Below are 18,270 nucleotides of genomic sequence, written 5' to 3'. Positions count from 1 at the left end.
AGTTTATTAGGCCTTAGCTAGCAAAATTAAAAGAAAAAAGAAAAATTTAGGAAAGATTTTTGGTAGGTCTTCCTTAAAGAAATGAAGGAAATGTCCTGCTGATCTAATTTGAGATGTCATCACAGTGTTAGGTAGCTAGGCAGACATGAGTAACAAAGGAATAGGGGCCCAGCCTGGAAACTGCCCAAAGAACTCTCTAATGGTAGTAGAATTCCGGGTAAGTGCATGTGCACTAGGCAACGTGTTATATAACAGACAAGTGTCAATCAAAATGACCTCACTTGCCAATCACCTAAGAATGCCTTTGGAGCCACCCATCACTGCCCAGATATAATTTAGAGATTCTCACTTCTGGCTGGTTGTTATAGCTCTTGTCACTAAAATCATGTACTTTCTTGGAGGGTGCTTTGTCTTTCTAAAATATATTTTTAATAAATCTTTTCTAAATCTCACTGACCTACGATTCTTCACTGTGTCAATGAGGAAGAACCAAGGAAAAATGCTAATTACACTTTTGCACCATTATCTACCTACCAGCTCTCCACCATTGTGGTGACACCAAAGTTCAAACTGCCCCAACAGTAACACTAGTTACAGAGTTTTGCAAGTGTTTCTATATATCATGTGGGAAGAGGGAAATGTAAGCCCTGTTTTGAAAGGATTTACATTAGCTATAGACAAAGGGGATGAGAGAATGTGAAGCAGGGCTAGTTCTGGAATAGGGGCAGCAGTCAACCAGAAGAAGTATAGGTGCCTGTGGATTAGTTGTAAGCCTTAGATTGGGAAATTCATATGCAATTCATGTGCAAATAAGCTGAGGCTCCTTGGGGTTCTATGGAGCCTGGCTCCTCTCTTGGATAATCACAGAAACGGTCACCTGAAAATTAATCCTAAATCCCAAAAGTTATAAAGAAATGTGCACAGTCTTTTGTTAGAGCTATCCACAGATAACAGGATAGTTTTTCTCTTGTTCTCACTCTCAAGCCGCTGTAATTTTAATTTAGAACATCTCAGAATTTTTTGTCAAGATTTAGAAGATCAGTATTATTTTATTCATTTAAAAATAATAATAAAATATGAAACACTCAGTTTTACACTTACTGTTGAATTCACTAGTTAAAAAAAAAAAAAAAATCCAAGATCATTCCACGAAGTGAGTGTGAGCTAGTATAAAATCGCTAAAAGAAGGGAGACTCCATCTTGTCTAATAAGGAGACTTCCAAGACTTCATTTTTAACTGTGGTCTGACCCCTTCAGTCCTTGCTGACATGGCAGTTAATGTTTAACTCAATACCCACAGTCTCTGAGGAAGAAACCAATAATATCTCAAGTCTGTAGTTTAGGGCTGGTCATTTAAAATACAAAGGGTAACTGATGATTTTGCATAAGCCTTTGTTTTATAGGACCTAGGGATCATTAATGATGGAAAAATAAAATCTTGTGATCATCTTGAAACCAATGAGGAGGATGACTAGGATTAGGAACCACATTCTCACTCCTGAATACCTTCCCATGTTTTGATAGCCTATATAATCTTGTCACAAAAAGTCTTCAAGGAGCATGCTTTTTCTTTATGTTCCCTTGTACACAAGTCTATTTCCTCCCCTCTCTCCTCTCCCCTCTTTTCCTCCCCTCCCCTCCCTCCCTCTCTCTCTCAATCTCTCTCTCTCTGCTCACTTGCCTATAAATTTTATCTGCACAAATTTATTAAGCTTAATGTTCACTTCTATAATACTGAAACTCAAGAAACTGTTTTATTGGGTTCGGTAACAAGTGCATCTCACTAAATCTCCTATCATAGTAAAGGAAGACCAGACAAAATAAATATTATCAAGAAAAGGTTTGTCATGGATGTGCTGGGAGCATTCATAACTATTTAATACAGAAAGATAAACTGTTCTAACCTGTCAAGTAAAGAAAAGCCCCAGTTTGCTTTTCATGGCAGAGACATTAGTGTTGGTTGGCTTATCTGCAGCTCTCCTTCCTATTTTATCAAAAGAAAAATTAAGGAATAAAATAATCCTTAAAGCCATGGTCAATATATTTCACATCCACTTACAAAAAAAGTAATTATCCAGAAAGTCATAAGCTGTACCTAACACCTGGATCACACTTTTCTTTTTTTTTTTTTTTTAATATAAGGGAAGTTAATAAGAAATGAAGTAACAAGGACTCTCTGGGTAATTTACTACAGATTCTAAGGAGGAGCATGTTATGTTAATGGAAAGACTGCTCACCTCCTGCATTCTACATCTCCATTAATGTCAGGCCTGAGGTTATCGAAGAACCTAAAAACATACAAGCAAATTAGAATAGCTTTGCTGCTTTAAAAACAGATTATGTGAATACCAAAAAGTAGGTGAATAAACAATCATTCTTAATTCTTTTAAAGCACAATATCCTCTCTTCAACCTTAGGCTCATATTTCTGAGTATTCTCATACTAAAATAATTTGCAGAAGCAGAACTATAAGCCTATGGGGAAATAGAGTTATGAGAATAAAACCAAGTTTGAACATACTAAATTATTTTAATATGTTTAATAGTCCCTAAAATAACATGTATTGAAGAAGTAATTACATGTTATTATACATAAAAGGAGGAAAAAAACATAAGTGAGGTATAGATTTTTTAGGGAATATAACTTTTCTTCTTAGGATAAAGACCTCTTAAAGAACCTTGCCCTTATGAAATATTTAGGAAGCGTCTGGATAAACAAGTGTAACACAAAAAGCGGGATAAATTATTGTGCATAATAAACAGGAACTACCAAATGAAACTGACAGTGGGCTGTGTGAATGAGAAAGAAAGCTGAAAATAAGGGAGGAGATTGGAGACAATACAGAAGAGAGAATCAGTCGAGCATTTTATACTGAGGGAGGATGATTGAAGCTCTTTTTGGAAAGTTGTTCATTATTTAAAAATTATTTACACCTTGATTTTTCTAATCTCTAGTCATAACCTCCAAATTATTTCTAAAATTCTCCTATAAACAAACAAACACATTATGTGAGTGATGTTTCATAAGATATAAATATGGAATAAATTTGGGCCATAAAAAAGGAACGATTACAACAGATAAAATGCAAAACAAGTAGAAACAAGAATCACTATCAGAAGTGAAACGTGAGCACCTCTTGCACCAAATCTACACAGATAGTGAAAGAAGGGCTGAATTTAAGCCAAATTTATTGAATTTTCAAGGAAAGATGAAGATCCTAATTGACATCATCCCATCTCCTCAAATTTTTTCCCTGTTGTTTAATAAACTTGCAAATATGTTTTGCTTTCTGACGGATTATACCAAATTATCTCACACCACACACAAAAATCAACTCAAAATGGATTAAACTTTTGAACATAAGACCTGAAACCACAAAATTCCTAGAAGAAAACACAGGGGAAAAGCTTCTTGACAATGGTTTTGGCGATGATTTTTGAAATTTGATACCAAAACAAAGGCAGCAAAAGCAAAATAAACAAGTGAGACTATATCAATCTAAAAAGCTTCTGTACAGTAAAGGAAACCATCAACAAAATGAAAAGGCAATCTACAGAATGGAAGAAAATATTTGCTAATCATATATCTGATCAGGGTTAATCAAAATATATAAACTCATATAACTCAATAGCAAAACAAAATAAAATATACCCCATTAATAAAGGAAAAGAGGAACTGAATAGACATGTTTCTAAAAACATGCAAATGACCTTAAGGTACATGAAAAAGAGCTCAATATCACCAATCATTAAGGAAATGCAAATCAAAAACACAATTAGATATCATTTCACATACGTTAGAATGGGTGTAAAAAAATCAAGAGATAAATGTCAGCAAAGATGTGGAGAAAATGGAACCTTTACGCACTGTTGGTGAGGAGCCACTATAGAAAAGAGTATGGAGGTTCCTAAATAAATAAAAATTGAACTGCCACATTATTCAGTAATCTTACTTCTGGGTATATATTCAAAAGATGAATGAAAGTCCTACCTCCAGACTGGTAGGAGAGGGCAAAGATGCAAAACTGATTGGCCCTGCATCCATGAGTAGTGGTCAATAATCAGGAGGAAATCTCGGCTTCAGAGGTCCTCCCTGAACAGTGAGGGGTCCCAGCCCCACACTGGGCTCCCTTACTTGAAGCACCAGTGCCAGAAAAAATAGCCCCCACAATACCTAGCTATGAAAATCAGCTGGGATTCTGTCCATCTGGGTGAAACAGAAGAGGTGGGAAAACCAAATGTCCTCTTAAAGGGTCCGTGAACAGACATTCTCACTCCCAGGCACTCACCTTGGGTTCTTACGTTGGGACAGCAGCTGTGGAAGTGCCAGAGACATACAGAGAGAGACTGAGCTATGTGACTTTAAGGCGAGGGCTGGAGGGAAATCTGTCATTGTCCTTGCATTGAGCCCTGCTCCCATGTGGCCGATGGGCAGACGTCATCTATCTTATGTTGAGCGCTCCCCCACGTAAAAAATATGAATTTTCATTGACTTAGTGAGCCCCACTCACTCCACCCTTCTGACTCCCTGGAACTCCACTCCACCTAACTTGCGCACAACCAGAGGCTTTTCTGTAGCTAGCAGGCAGCTGTTATTGGTACACACTGAAGTTTTTCTTAAACAACTCTTGGGAGTCCATAAGTCCCACACAGGCGGGCTCTGAGACTTATGTGGAGTGGTCCCAGCCTCAGAACTGGTATCAAATCTGAATCTGCATTAGCCCAGTGAACACCACTCGCCTGATGCTGGTGACTCCTGAGACCTTGTCCCACCCAACTCCCATATCAACCATGCCACTTGAGGCTCTTTCAGCTACTGAGCCTTATGAAAAGCTGGCAGGCAGTGGCAGGTCTCAGGATTCCCTGGGTCTTTTGCTGAGCAGCCCCAAGCCCAGTATTCATGTTGGCCAGCCCTAGGTCACAGTGTGGCCTCTCTCACTCACCTTCAAGTCCAGCACAGGCAGCAACTAACCACAGATCACTTTGTAGCTCCTACCAGTTAGCCTCAGACCATCTAGTCACTGGCAGTGGCTGACCTTGTCCTGCACAGGAGCCCCTTCCAAGAGGCCCACACATGGTGGCTGGCTTCAGGTCATAACAGGACACCATCTGATTAGCCCCACAAGTGATAAACACAAAGAGTGGTCTCCGCAGGCCCCTAAGCTTACTGGGGTGAATTCTGCTCGATGGGGTCGACCTCCACACATAGCTTGTATACTGTGATCATGGCTAATCCCTTTGATCCATAAGCCTGAGGGTTGATTCCACCCACTGGTGTGCCAATAGCATTCAAGTCTCAATTACAACAGGAAGGCACACATGACCCATACGAGGAACATTCCTGGAACATCCAGCTCAAGTGACCAGAGAGACTGTGCCATTGGGTCCCCCAGGACACCTACTACATAAGGCCACCCTGCCAAGACTGAAAGACATAGCAGATATACCTAATAAATAGAAATGAACACAGAGAGGTAGCTAAAATGGGGAAACAAAAAGACATGTCCCAAATGAGAGAATAGGAGAAAACTCCAGAAAAAGAACTAAACAAAATGGAAGCAAGCAATCTGCCAAATACAGATTCAAAGAAATGATTGTAAGGATACTTAACGAACTTAGTGAGAACTTCAACAAAGATATAGCAAGCATAAAAAAGGGCATAGAAACCATAAAAAAGAACCAGTCATATATAAAAAAACCCATAATAACTGAAATAAACAATACACTAGAAAGAATCACAGAAGATTAGATGAAGCAGAGGACTGAATCAGCAATTTAGAAGACAAGGTAGCAGAAAAGACTCAAACAGAATAGCAAAAAGAAACAAGAAAAAAATGAGGATAGTTTAAGGAACTTTGGGGACAACATCACATATACCAACATTCACATCATAGGGGTACCAGAAGAAGAAGAGAGAGAACAAGGGATTAAAACCTATTTGAAGAAATAATGATGCAAAACTTCCCTAATATGCTAAAGGAAATAGACATACAAGTCAAGGAAGCACAGAGAGTCCCCAAAAAGAGGAACCCAAACAGGCCCACATTAAAACACAACATAGTTAAAATGCCAAAGGTTAAAGAGAAAGAGAGAATCCTAAAAGTAGCAAGAGAAAGGCAATTAGTTACGTACAAGGAGCCCCCATAAGACTGTCAGATGATTTCTCAACAGAAATTTTGTAGGCCACATGGGCTTGGCACAAAATATTCGAAGTGATGAAAAGCAAGAAACTACAACCAAGATTACTCTCTACCCAGCAAGGCTATCATTTAAAATTGAAGGAGAGATAGAGCTTCTCAGACAAGAAAAAGTTAAAGGAATTCATCACCACCAAACTAGTATTACAAAAAATGTTAGAGGGACTTCTTTAAGAAGAAGGAGGGGAAAAAAACTTAAAAAAAATAAATATTAATAAAAAGGCAATAACTATGTATCTACCAATAATCATTTTATATGTAAATGGATTAACTGCTCCAATCAAAAGACATAAGGTAGTTGAATGGGTAAGAAAACAAGACTCATGCATATGAGAGGCCCACTTCAGATCGAAAGACATGCACAGGCTGAAAGTAAAAGTAAAAAAATGGAAAAAATATGTCATGCAAATAAAAACATTAAAAAAAAAAAAAAAGCCAGGTAGCGATAGTTATATCAAACAAAATAAACTGTAAAACAAAGGCTATAATAAGAGACAAAGAGGGACATCACATAATGATAAACAGATAAATCCAACAGAGATATGACCCTTGTAAACATTTATGCACCCAACATAAGAGCTCCTAAAAACATAAAGCAAATATTAACCAACATATTGCAAGAAATTGGCAGCAATACAGTCATAGTGGGCAACTTTAACACCCCACCGACATCAAGGGAAAGATCTTCCAGACAGAAAATCAACGAGGAAACAGTGGCTTTAAATGATACATTAGGTCAGATGGATTTAATTGATATTTTCAGAGCATTTCATCCCAAAGCAACAGAATATAAACTCTTTTCATGTGCACATGAAACATTTTCCAAGATTGGCCATATGTTAAGCCACAAAACAAGTCTCAATAACTTAAGAAGACTGACATAATAACAAACATTTTCCCTGACCACAATGGAATGAAAGTAGAAATCGATTGCAAGAACTGAAAAATACACAAACACATGGAAGTTGATAACATGCTACTAAACAATGAATGGGTTAACAAGAGATCAAGGAAAACATCGAAATATACCTAAAAACACGTGCAAACAAAAACCAACAATCCAATCTATAGGACACAGCAAAAGCAGCCCTAAGGGGTAAATTCATAGGAATATAGGCTTTCTTCAAGTATGAGAAAAATCTCAAATAAACAAGCTAAACTTACACTTAAATGAGCTATAAAAAGAACAAACAAAGCCAGCCCAGAATAAGTAGAAGGAAATAATAAATGTCAGAGAAGAAATAGTCTAAAAAAAAATACAAAAGATCAATGAAACCAAGAGCCAGTTTGAAAAGATAAACAAAATTGATAAACCTTTAATCAGCCTTGTCAGGAAAAAAAAGAGAGAGGACACAAATAAAAGCAATACAAAGAATTATAAGAAAATACCATGAATAATTATATGTCAATAAATCGGACAATCTGGAAGAAATGGACAAATTCCAAGAAAAATACAATCTTCCAAAACTGAATCAAGAAGAAACAGAAAATCTGAACAGACTAATTACTACTAACAAAATCAAATCAATAATCTGAAAACTCCCCACAAACAAAAGTCCTAGACCAGCTAACTTTACGAGTGAATTTTACCAAACATTCAAAGAGGAATTAACACCTTAACACCTAACCTTTTCAAACTTCTTCAAAAAAATTCAAGAGTATGAAAGCTCTCAATCTCATTTTATGAGGCCACCATTACCCTGACTCCAAAGCCAGACAAAGACATCACAAAAATACATACATACATACATACATATGTACGTACATACATACATACATATATACATAATATTAGCAAACTGAATTCAGCAAGATTTTAGAAATATCATACGCCATGACCAAGGAGGATTTATTTCTGGGAAGCAAGACTGTTTCAATACTCATAAATCAATTAACATGATACACTACATAAACAAAATGAAGGATAATAATTATATGATCATATCAATAGATGCAGAGAAATCATTTAACAAAATTCAGCAACTGTTTATGATTAAAAAATATCAGCAAAAGGAGACTAGAAGGAACATACATCAACATAATAAAGGCCATATAAGATAAACCTACAGCTAACATCATACTCAATGTTGAAATGCTAAAAGTGTTCTCCTCATGATCAGGAATAAGACAAGGATGTCCAATTTCACCACTTCTATTCGACATAGTATTGGAAGTACTAGCCACATTAAGTAAGAAATTAAAGGCATTTTAATTGGAAAGAAAGAAGTAAAATTATCTTTATTTGCAAGTGATATGATACTACATATAGAGAACCCAAAAGATTCCACCAAAAAACTATTAAAACTGATAAATGAATTCAGTAAAGTAGCAGGACACAAAATTAATATTTAGAAATCAGTTGAGTTTCTATACACCGATGGCAAATTGTCAGAGAAATTAAGAAAATAATCCCATTTACAATTACATCAAAGGAAATAAAATATCTAAGAATAAATTTAAACAAAGAAAGAGACAAAAGACTGGTACTGAGAAGATTATAAGATATTGAAGAAAGAAAATGAAGAAAATACAAATTAATGGAAGCATATACTGTGCTCATGAATAGAAAGAATATACTTCATTAAAATGTCCATTCTAGTTCCTCCTTAGAGCAGTAGGCAACATGTCAGTTTCATAAAAATGTCCATATTACCCAAAGCAACCTATAGATTCAATGCAATCCCTATCAAAATACCAATGGCATTTTTCACAGAACTTGAACAAATAATCCTAAAATTTATATGGAACCACAAAAGACCCAAAATAGCTGCAGCAGTCTTGAGAAAAAAGAACAAAGTTGGAGGTATCATGCTACCTGATATCACACTATAGTATAAAGCTACAGTAATGAAAACAGCATGGTACTGGCATAAAAAAAGACAGATCAATGGAACAGAATAGAGAGTCCAGAAATAAACCCATGCCTGTATTGGCACTTAATCTATGACAAAGGAGAAAAGACTGTATAATGTAAAGACAGTCTTTTCAATAAATGGTGTTGAAAAAATTGGACAGATACATGCAACAAAGTGAAACTGGACCACTTTCTTATACCATGTACAAAAATAAACTCAAAATGGATTAAAGACTTATATGTAAAACTCAGAACCACAAAGCCCCTAGAAGAAAATATAGGCAGTAAACTCTCTGACATTGGTCTTAGTAATATTTTTTCCTGCTATACCTCCTCGGGCAAAAAAACAAAAACAAAAAAAAACAAAAAACAAAAAAAACAAAAGAAAAAATAAACAAATGGTACTACATCAAACTAAACAATTTTTCCACAGCACAGGAAAGCATCAACAAAATAAGCATGCAATCTACTGACTAGGAGAAGATACATACCAATGATACATCCAATAAAGAGTTAATATTCAAAATTTATAAAGAACTTACTTATACAGCTTAAGACCAAAAAAAGACAATCCAATTAAAAATGGGCAGAGGGTGTGAACAGACATTTTTCCAATGAGGACATACAGACAGTAGATATATGAAAAGATACTCAACTTCACTAATCATGAGAGAAATGCAAATTAAAACCACAATGAGATATCACCTCACACCTGTCAGAATGGCCATCATCAATAAATCAACAAACAATAAATGCTGGCAAGGATGTGGAAAAAAGGGAACCCTTATGCACTGTTGGTGGGATTTCAAATTTGTGCAGCCACTATGGAAAACAGTATGGGGTTTCCTCAAAAACTTAAAAGTAAAACTACCTTATGAATACTACACTACACTTCTGAATATTCATCCAAAGAAAACCAAAACACTAATTTGAAAAGATATATGCATTCCTACGTTCATTGCAGCATGATTTACTATAACCACAATATGGAAGCAACCTAAATGTTCATTACTAGATGACTGGATAAAGAAGTTATGATATATACACACAATGGCATATTACTCAGCCATAAAAAATGAAATCTTACCATTTGCAACAACATGGATGGATCTAGAGGGTATTATACTAAGTGAAATAAGTCAGATAGGGAAAAACAAATGTCATATAATTTCATGTATATGTGGAATCTAAAGAAAAAAATAAACAAAACAAATACTCGCAGATGCAGGGAATAAGCTGATTGTTGCCAGATGTGAGGGGGTTTGGGGGGCAGTGTGAAAAAGGTGAAGGGATTAAAAAGTACAAATTATGAAATAGTCATGGGAATATAAAGCATAGGAAATACAGTCAATAATATGGTCATAACTATGTATAGTGCCAGGTGGGTATTAGACTTGCCAGGGGCATCACTCTGTAAATTGTATAAGTGTCTAAACACTATGCTGTACACCAGAAACTAATATAATATTGAATAATATTGAATGTCAAAATGGGGAAAAAGATGAAGGGGAATAAGAGGTTCAAATTTTTCAAATTTCCAGATATATAAAACAAATACGTCATGAGAATGTAGTGTACAGCATAGAGAATATAGTCATTAATATAACACCATTGTATGATGTCAGATGGTTGCTGGACATATTGTGGTGACCACTTCTTTAGGTTTATAAATGTTGAATAACTATAGTGTATACCTGAAACTAATATAATATTGTATGTTAGATATATTTTAGTATCTATGGCCATGCTACCCTGAACAAGCCCTATCCTGTCTGATTTTGGAAGCTAAGCAGGGTCGGGCCTGGTTAGTACTGGAATGGGAGACCACCTAGGAAGACCAGGTGCCGTAGGCGTAAAAAAATTTAAAAACTAAGGGATTGTAAACTGACAAGGTTCTTGCAATCTGTGAGGTCAACCAAAGGTTGCCTTGCCTAAAAAAAATTTTAAAAAAATTAAAAATTAGATATATTTTAGTAAAAATCTTAAAAAACAAAAGAAGCCTACTGCATATAACATGAGGAGCTGTGGGATATTTCCCATATCATTGCTTTTAAAATATTTGTATAAAATAAACTTTATGTATTTACTAATATGAAGAAAAAGAAATAAAAAAAGTTATGAATACAGGGTCCAAGATAATGATCTTCTCTCATAGATAGAGGCAGGGAGATAGAATAAGGGGGACAGGTGATAAAATGTAGGTTAATCTGGATATACTGGCTATGTTTTACAATGGTGCATTTGTTCATTTCATTATTAGGGAAGGAAGAAAGAAGGGAGAGAGGGAAGGAGGGAGGAAGATTGGCTGTTCATTGACCAATAAGAGAGGGAGGGAGGGAGGGAGGGAGGGAGGAAGATTGGCTGTTCATTGACCAACAATGATTGTGTTTGAACCAAGTATTATGATTAATACAATTATGGGCACCTCAGATCCAAAGGTGGGTCGAAGAGGTTTTAGAATTCACTTTGCTATACAAATTTAGAAAACATTGTCTTATATTATCGAATTGTTCTTGCTGTATTAAAATGAATGAATGTTCTTCTTTCTAATGAAGAAAACTATTAAATGAAACAGTCACCAAAAACATCTTGGGAAAATACTTTAAAACTCTCTTTTTAAGTAGGACTTCAGAAACAAGTATACATTTAGAAATTTTAGCTAACATCTGTGAAATTTCACTTATATTTAAACAGAGCTGTGAATGTCTCCCTAGGGCACCTACCATTCTATTTTAATTATGGACTTAAAAAATTGTTTTAGCATCTAACAAAGCACACATGATGTGAAAACACTTGTTAAACCACCTCCTCTGCAGTGTTAACAGTAAGACAAATATGAGATCATTGCATTTCCTAAGGCTCATTAAATGAGAATTAGCACAGTGGCACTATTTCCAGAAAACATTTGCCCTTTACGATATCTTCTTTTCATATATATTTGCCATTTGGGGGCTCTTTTTCAAATTTGCTTACACAAACTCTACATTAGAATCATGAGATATCGTAACATAAAACTATGTTGTTATAGTGGTGGCACAAACCTACTCAAGTCAAAAAATTCAAAATAAATGACGCGCCATCTATTCAGGATGGCTTTAAGTCATGCATTTGTGTCAAACTGTCAGCCTAAGAAAAAAATAGAGGTTTTTGCTCATTTGTATCATGTCAAAGACATCTTTAAATATGCTAATTTTAAAATACAAAAAAAAAATGTTTCGTGTATGAATTATTCCTTGAGAGTAACTCCTTTGGGAGAAATTTAGGTCCAATAAATTTAATAAAAAATAAAAAATAAAGTTACATTTCTCAAGCTACTTGTGTAAGCTGTATTCTACTCTTAGAAAATAGAGAAAATTATACAGAATTCAAGTGTAGTACTAGGCACCAGAGAGACATCTTATCATTTGAAGTTTATCATGCTAATTTTTTGGATGTAATCATGTACTTGGTTATGCATCTTCCAAGTGACAGGTAATTCAGGTAATTTTACATTTCTCTTTAAAACCAACACAAATCTAAGGGCAATTCTCTTGGGAAAAATAAATATTAGCTTTCTAAATACACTCTGCTCTTCCACAGTTTAATGTCATGGTGAGAATGATAAAGGGATGTTTGAGGCAAAGAGTTCAAGTCCCTTTCATTCACTTGAGCTTGGAAGAGAAACTTTGATTTGAGCTGTGAATTAATGATGAGATCAAGAACATTTAGACAATATTTTGAAACCATTGTACTGGGGTGAGATTCTTTTCCTACTCATGACTTTTCATATGGTCAAAGTAAATAAGTCCCTCCACAATCAACCAAAGCCAGAGGAAAAGGAGGAATAAGAATATTTTTCTGCTCTAAGGTTTAAAGTAGAAGGTAAAGAGTTATTGAATGTTCTATTGGGTACATTCTAGATCACCAAAATAGGAAACACAGGTCTGCATTAAAAGCAAGACCTTTCAAAGGAATGCATGGCTGCCTTTCCTATCATTTCCATCTGATACTCTCCATAATTCAACCCATCTCATTGGTGGCTAGATAACATAAAGGATCCTGTCCATTATGACATATCTAGAAGAACCATCCCTTATAGGACACTCAGCTAGAGAAAAGCAATGGCTTTATGAGCCAGATTTTTTTCTTTCTGTATGTGTATTTTTTTTGAAATATGTTTATATATTCTTCAAAATACCTAGGAAGATCTCATACACAAAATCATTCATTTAATCACAAAGGAGCATATAGTATATGCTATGTACTATGACAATTACTGAGAGTTCAGTGAATAAGGAAGCCAGGGAGCTTACATTCTAGAAGGCCACTGCAATACACTGAGATGTGGGCCGTGGTTGTGGAAGCACAGGGAGCACACAGGAGATGCACTTTATTCAGACTGGCAGAGAAAGCTTACAGGAAAGACAGTCTCCTAAGTGAAGCCCTAAGGAATAAATAGGCATTATCCAGGTAAATGAGGTGAGATGGTAAGATGTGTAATTGCAGATAAATAACCTGAATATAAGAGACTCAATATGTTTGAGATTGGAGAAAAAGTGTAGGCCTTTGAGACCAAGGTCTGTCAAACTAAATTCTGGCTACATCTCTGGATAAATTACAGAACTTTTCTTGGCTTGCTTCCTTATTTTCAAATGGCACTGTCAGAAGAATAAAATGACATTTCATGTAACCTATCAAATACAACGCAGTAGATTTCTCTAATTGTTAGATTCCTCTGGCCTTTACTCTTTTCCATCTGCATAGTTTTTTTTTTTTTTATCACATGTATTATTAGCATTTCTACAACTAGAAGAACAATGAGAGAAAGAAGCATTTGTTTTCCTTTTCTCTTTATCCTTCCCTCCATAATCAACCAATGGTAGATACTGTGCCTAGCTAATTTATAGTTGTGTTCACCCTACTCTACTACCCACCATCATTCTGGACCCTATACTGTGCTTTAGAATGAATGAGTGAATAAAAAAATATAGATTTATTGCTCTATCTCCCCTCAAAATGTATTATTTTACCCATCCCAACCTTCTCCATTCACCATTTTCTATGTTCTTTTGTAGTTCTTCAGTGACTATAACTTTTTTTTTTTTTTTTCTCTAAACGTACGTGTATGATTTAGCCTTTGACTCCATCCTCCCTAGGGACAGAGGATGAAGGATTGGAGGAACTGAGGTGAGCAGTATTTGTCTTTTTTATGTGCCTTTTATTTATACTAGAGTTTCTCAACCTGGGCACTATTAATTAGAACAGATAATACTGTATTGTGCATTATACGTTGTTTAACAACATCCGTGGCCTCTATCCACTATTGTGACAAGGAAAAATGTCTCTGGATATTTGTGTGCCCTAGGTGGCAACTTCTTTTGTGTGCCCTAGGGGGCAATCAAATGTGCCCTAGGGAGCAACCTCTTTCCCCCATTGAAAAACAAAGCTATACTATTAACAACATTCAGTTCGAAATAACTTTTTATCATAGAGGAAGCTATTATTTTTTTAATTCACAAAGGGTAAGTAAATTCTGTGGATTAAAGGACAAAACTTAAGGTTAAGATATTTAATGCTGCAAAAATTACAATATTCTGTCATTGCAGCCAATTGTTTACTCACATCTGTCAAACCAGAAATGCAGTGATTGAACTGGTTTGTCACCCATGTGAAAATATTAGGTTTTCTGATGAATAGATAAAATATCTCTGATAAGATAATCTCAGGAGATAAGAAGCTTGAAGAGATAGAAAATCCCTTGCCTCTTGGTTTGCTCTGATCAGGTTAACATTGAAGAAGAGCTTGAGTTTTCAGTTTATCTTGCTTCAGACAGCTTGGAGATGAAGAATAATCATTGATAATTGGGTAGATATTGATAAGAAAATTATACTGGAAGCTTGAAGTGGTCTGTATATTTTAGACTTAAAGAAAATGCTTGAATTTTTTTTTCCTAGGGTGCCTAAAAGATGACTATAGGGCTAATTGCTAGCATTTAAGTGAAAAAAAAAATGTTATGTGCTCCTAGAATGTTAGTTGTTTTACATTTGAGAATTTCGAAAATCAGATTTATTTCACCATTTCCACTGAGAATTCTAAACAGTACTAGAGTGTATATTCAAATGGAAATTAACATATATACATGTGTGTGTGTGTATATACATATATATATGTATTTGTGTGTGTGTGTGTGTGTGTATATGATCTTCTTTATGATATTTACCTATTTCTTCTACCAGGTTTGAGTCCCAAGTACACTTTACCTTGGTTTCAATGCCCTTAAAAAAGAATCTCTTCAGTACTCTGTATATGAGCATGCATGTGTGTGCTTGTGTGTGATAAGCAGTGGTGTTATATAAAGTGGTACGGTGATTATAATTTTTTTTGTAAATATGGTAAATCTTTTTAGGCTGATCCTATTTAGTTCCAAAGCTATTAAAGTCATCCAAGCATGCATTTCTGTTTATCTATTAACTCGACAAAGTTCCTTAGATTGATACTGCTTTGAACTTTGCTGCTCACTTTTATTTTTCTCTGCCCCAAATAGATCTTTGGTAGGTATTTTTTAAAAAGAGATTTCTATGCACTTTAAATAGTTTAGATGAAAAACAATCCTTCCTTTCCACTAGAACCTTCGTGCAGTCTAAAATCATTTACTACAGTGACATTTGGAGACCCTGCAATGAAAAATATTTCTAATTAAAGTATAAAAATGCTCAGCAAAATTCTAGTCAGTGAAGTCAAACATTTTTCAACATTTTAATTAATTCAGTATTAAAAAATAAGAATTAGATATTTTTAAATTGGCTAATAATGCAAATATGTGAACATTTAAAGAAAAAAACAAACAAAAGCAGTTATTTGGGGTCACTTGTCTTAGATTCACCAACACAGCCAGTACTTGATGGTCAGTTATTTTAATACCAGACTCTCTACTATATCCATTTGTCTCCCTAGCTATTGATGGTTGTATAATTACTATTTTGCATATCTCCAATTAGGATTAATCCCTACTTCCCCAGTTCTCTGCTCTTATAATAAGATTAAGAGTTTTGTTTGATGTGGGTTTGAGTCCAAGCTCACTAAGACCAGTTATATTGACTCTCTGCCTCAGCCATCTTCATCTTTTGTAAATAGAACATATCTGCTAAAGGGCTGCTGTGAAAACAAAATGGAATGGTTATATAAAGAATCTCTAATGACAACTGGAACTTTTGGATCCATGGTAAGTTTCAGTACCATAAAAAATAGCTGAAAGCATTTATACAAACTGTGAAATGGATGGGTTTTATTGATGGCCTTGCTTTTTTTCTCTCTCTCCCCTCATCTCTCACTGTGATTATTACAGAGCCCTGCAACTAGAATCTCAGAGGGGCTATGTTACTTGCTTACGCTGATGGGATATTAACAAAAGTGAGAAAGTAGAAACTTGGAATATGTGTGAATGATTAAGTCTGCATGTTCTTACACTTCTGCGTTCATCATAGAAACACATCAGGGCTAGCTTGCCAGAGAAATGAAAAATCACTGCAGCAGAGTCAAGTCACCTAAGCCATCCCCTGGACTTGTGAGCTCCATCTAAAACCATCGACCCACCACCAACTCCACCATGGACCTCACAGTATCCTTTAACAAAAGTTCTTTGCATGTTCTTTAACATGTCCGTTATTGAGAGAAGAATATAGAAAAACTAATATAATGTAAAGAATATCTAATAGCTTTATATTTAACATTAAATATACACAGATTTAATATTTACTTGTATTACAAATATATTGAAAACTTAGATTCCACTCTTCTCATCTGTCCTTCGACCTCCTGCATTTATCCCCACCTCTCTTCTCATTTTGATCTAGTCTCTCATTTTGTCTCAACAGTCAGCAAAAGGGCCCAAATTAGGATATTTCCTAGAAGTTTGGTAAGCACTGACTGAACTGATGCTGAAAGAATAGCTTAAGAGCCGCTCCCCCAACCGCCCCATTTTTCCTTATATCTATTTGCTTTATTCACCATTTATATTGGTCAATACTTGGCCAACGAAGTATTCCAAAGGGTAAAGTTAGTTCCTCCTGCTGAGAAAATGAATATTCCCACCTTTCTAGAGCAGAGGGAAGGTTCTAATACATTTCTCCTTCCACAAAGGGCTTTAATTCAGAATTTCTGGGTATAGAATTAATATCTGACTTAAACTAAGTAACTTTTATGAAGAAGAGATTAAGGTTTTCATTGGTGGCATTTCAGGTTCTGAGCATCATATCTGAGCCCATTGTAGCTTATGCAAACTGCCAAATTCTCTGTTTAGGTTGTGTTTTAAATGCCTTTATGCTTCTGTTGTTAAGCAGGGGCGGCGTTGTTCATGCACACACATGCATGCACACACACACATCCCACCACTACCACCACGAAGAATCAAAGTCTTGTCCTCAAGGTGTTTACACTTTAACATATGTTACAGAGGAAACATAGGTCCATAATAATTTTATTTTTCAAGCTTCCCTTGTTGCTGCCAAAAATCCAAACATAAACTCAATTATTTCATAATGTTTGATAGACACTGACATTTCTTTATTTCTAGAGAAAACTTAGAGATTGTTTTATAAGCAGAAGAGGCTTTAGAGAAAAAGAAAAAAAATTTACAAACTGACACTCCAGGAACAGAGAAAAAGCTTCTGAAGAGTAGGTCAATCAGGAGAACAGGAAAGTATAAATGATGTCAGACAATCATGGGATAACCAATGTGTAGAGATTTTTCAGGTATTTCTTACACTCTCAACCTTACCCAGACTCTCCATCAATCATGAATTTTAAGAATAGATCAGCTTATATCAAAATCAGAGAATCGTATGTCTGCTTTGTTACAAATGAAACAATTACCAACAATTCTAAATATATTTTAGTGACATACAGTCATTACCTGTACTCAGCTAGCCTTTATTCCTAGTATTAAAATAAATATATTTATCATTCAGCCATACACTGTGAAATTTTTCCATCACTTGGTTTTCTCATTTTCCAGGGCAAACTTTTCAATACCTGAGGGAAAGCAGTTGAAGTAGAACTGGACTAAAGTGCATGTCCAATGTGATGCAGCAAAAATAATGTTCATTGGAATTATTGTGTTAGCAGTGCCTGGGAAGTCAAGCTGAATGCTCTATGTTTTCAGTGAGCATTTGACGTTTGTTCATTTTTTCCAGTCCCAACACCTTCATTCTTTTTTTCCCCCCATTAGGGAATATTTATTTGG

General features: G+C 35.3%; 1 pseudogene; it reads left to right on the top strand.

Moving 5' to 3' along the window:
• Positions 1 to 10,784: 10,784 nt before the first annotated feature.
• On the top strand, positions 10,785 to 10,903 carry LOC112485054 (annotated as a pseudogene).
• Positions 10,904 to 18,270: the final 7,367 nt, after the last annotated feature.

This window comes from Pteropus alecto, unplaced genomic scaffold (genome assembly GCF_000325575.1).
Source record: "Pteropus alecto unplaced genomic scaffold, ASM32557v1 scaffold95, whole genome shotgun sequence".
Taxonomy (NCBI): Eukaryota; Metazoa; Chordata; class Mammalia; order Chiroptera; family Pteropodidae; genus Pteropus; species Pteropus alecto.
This window is presented reverse-complemented; position numbering and strand designations above follow the sequence as displayed.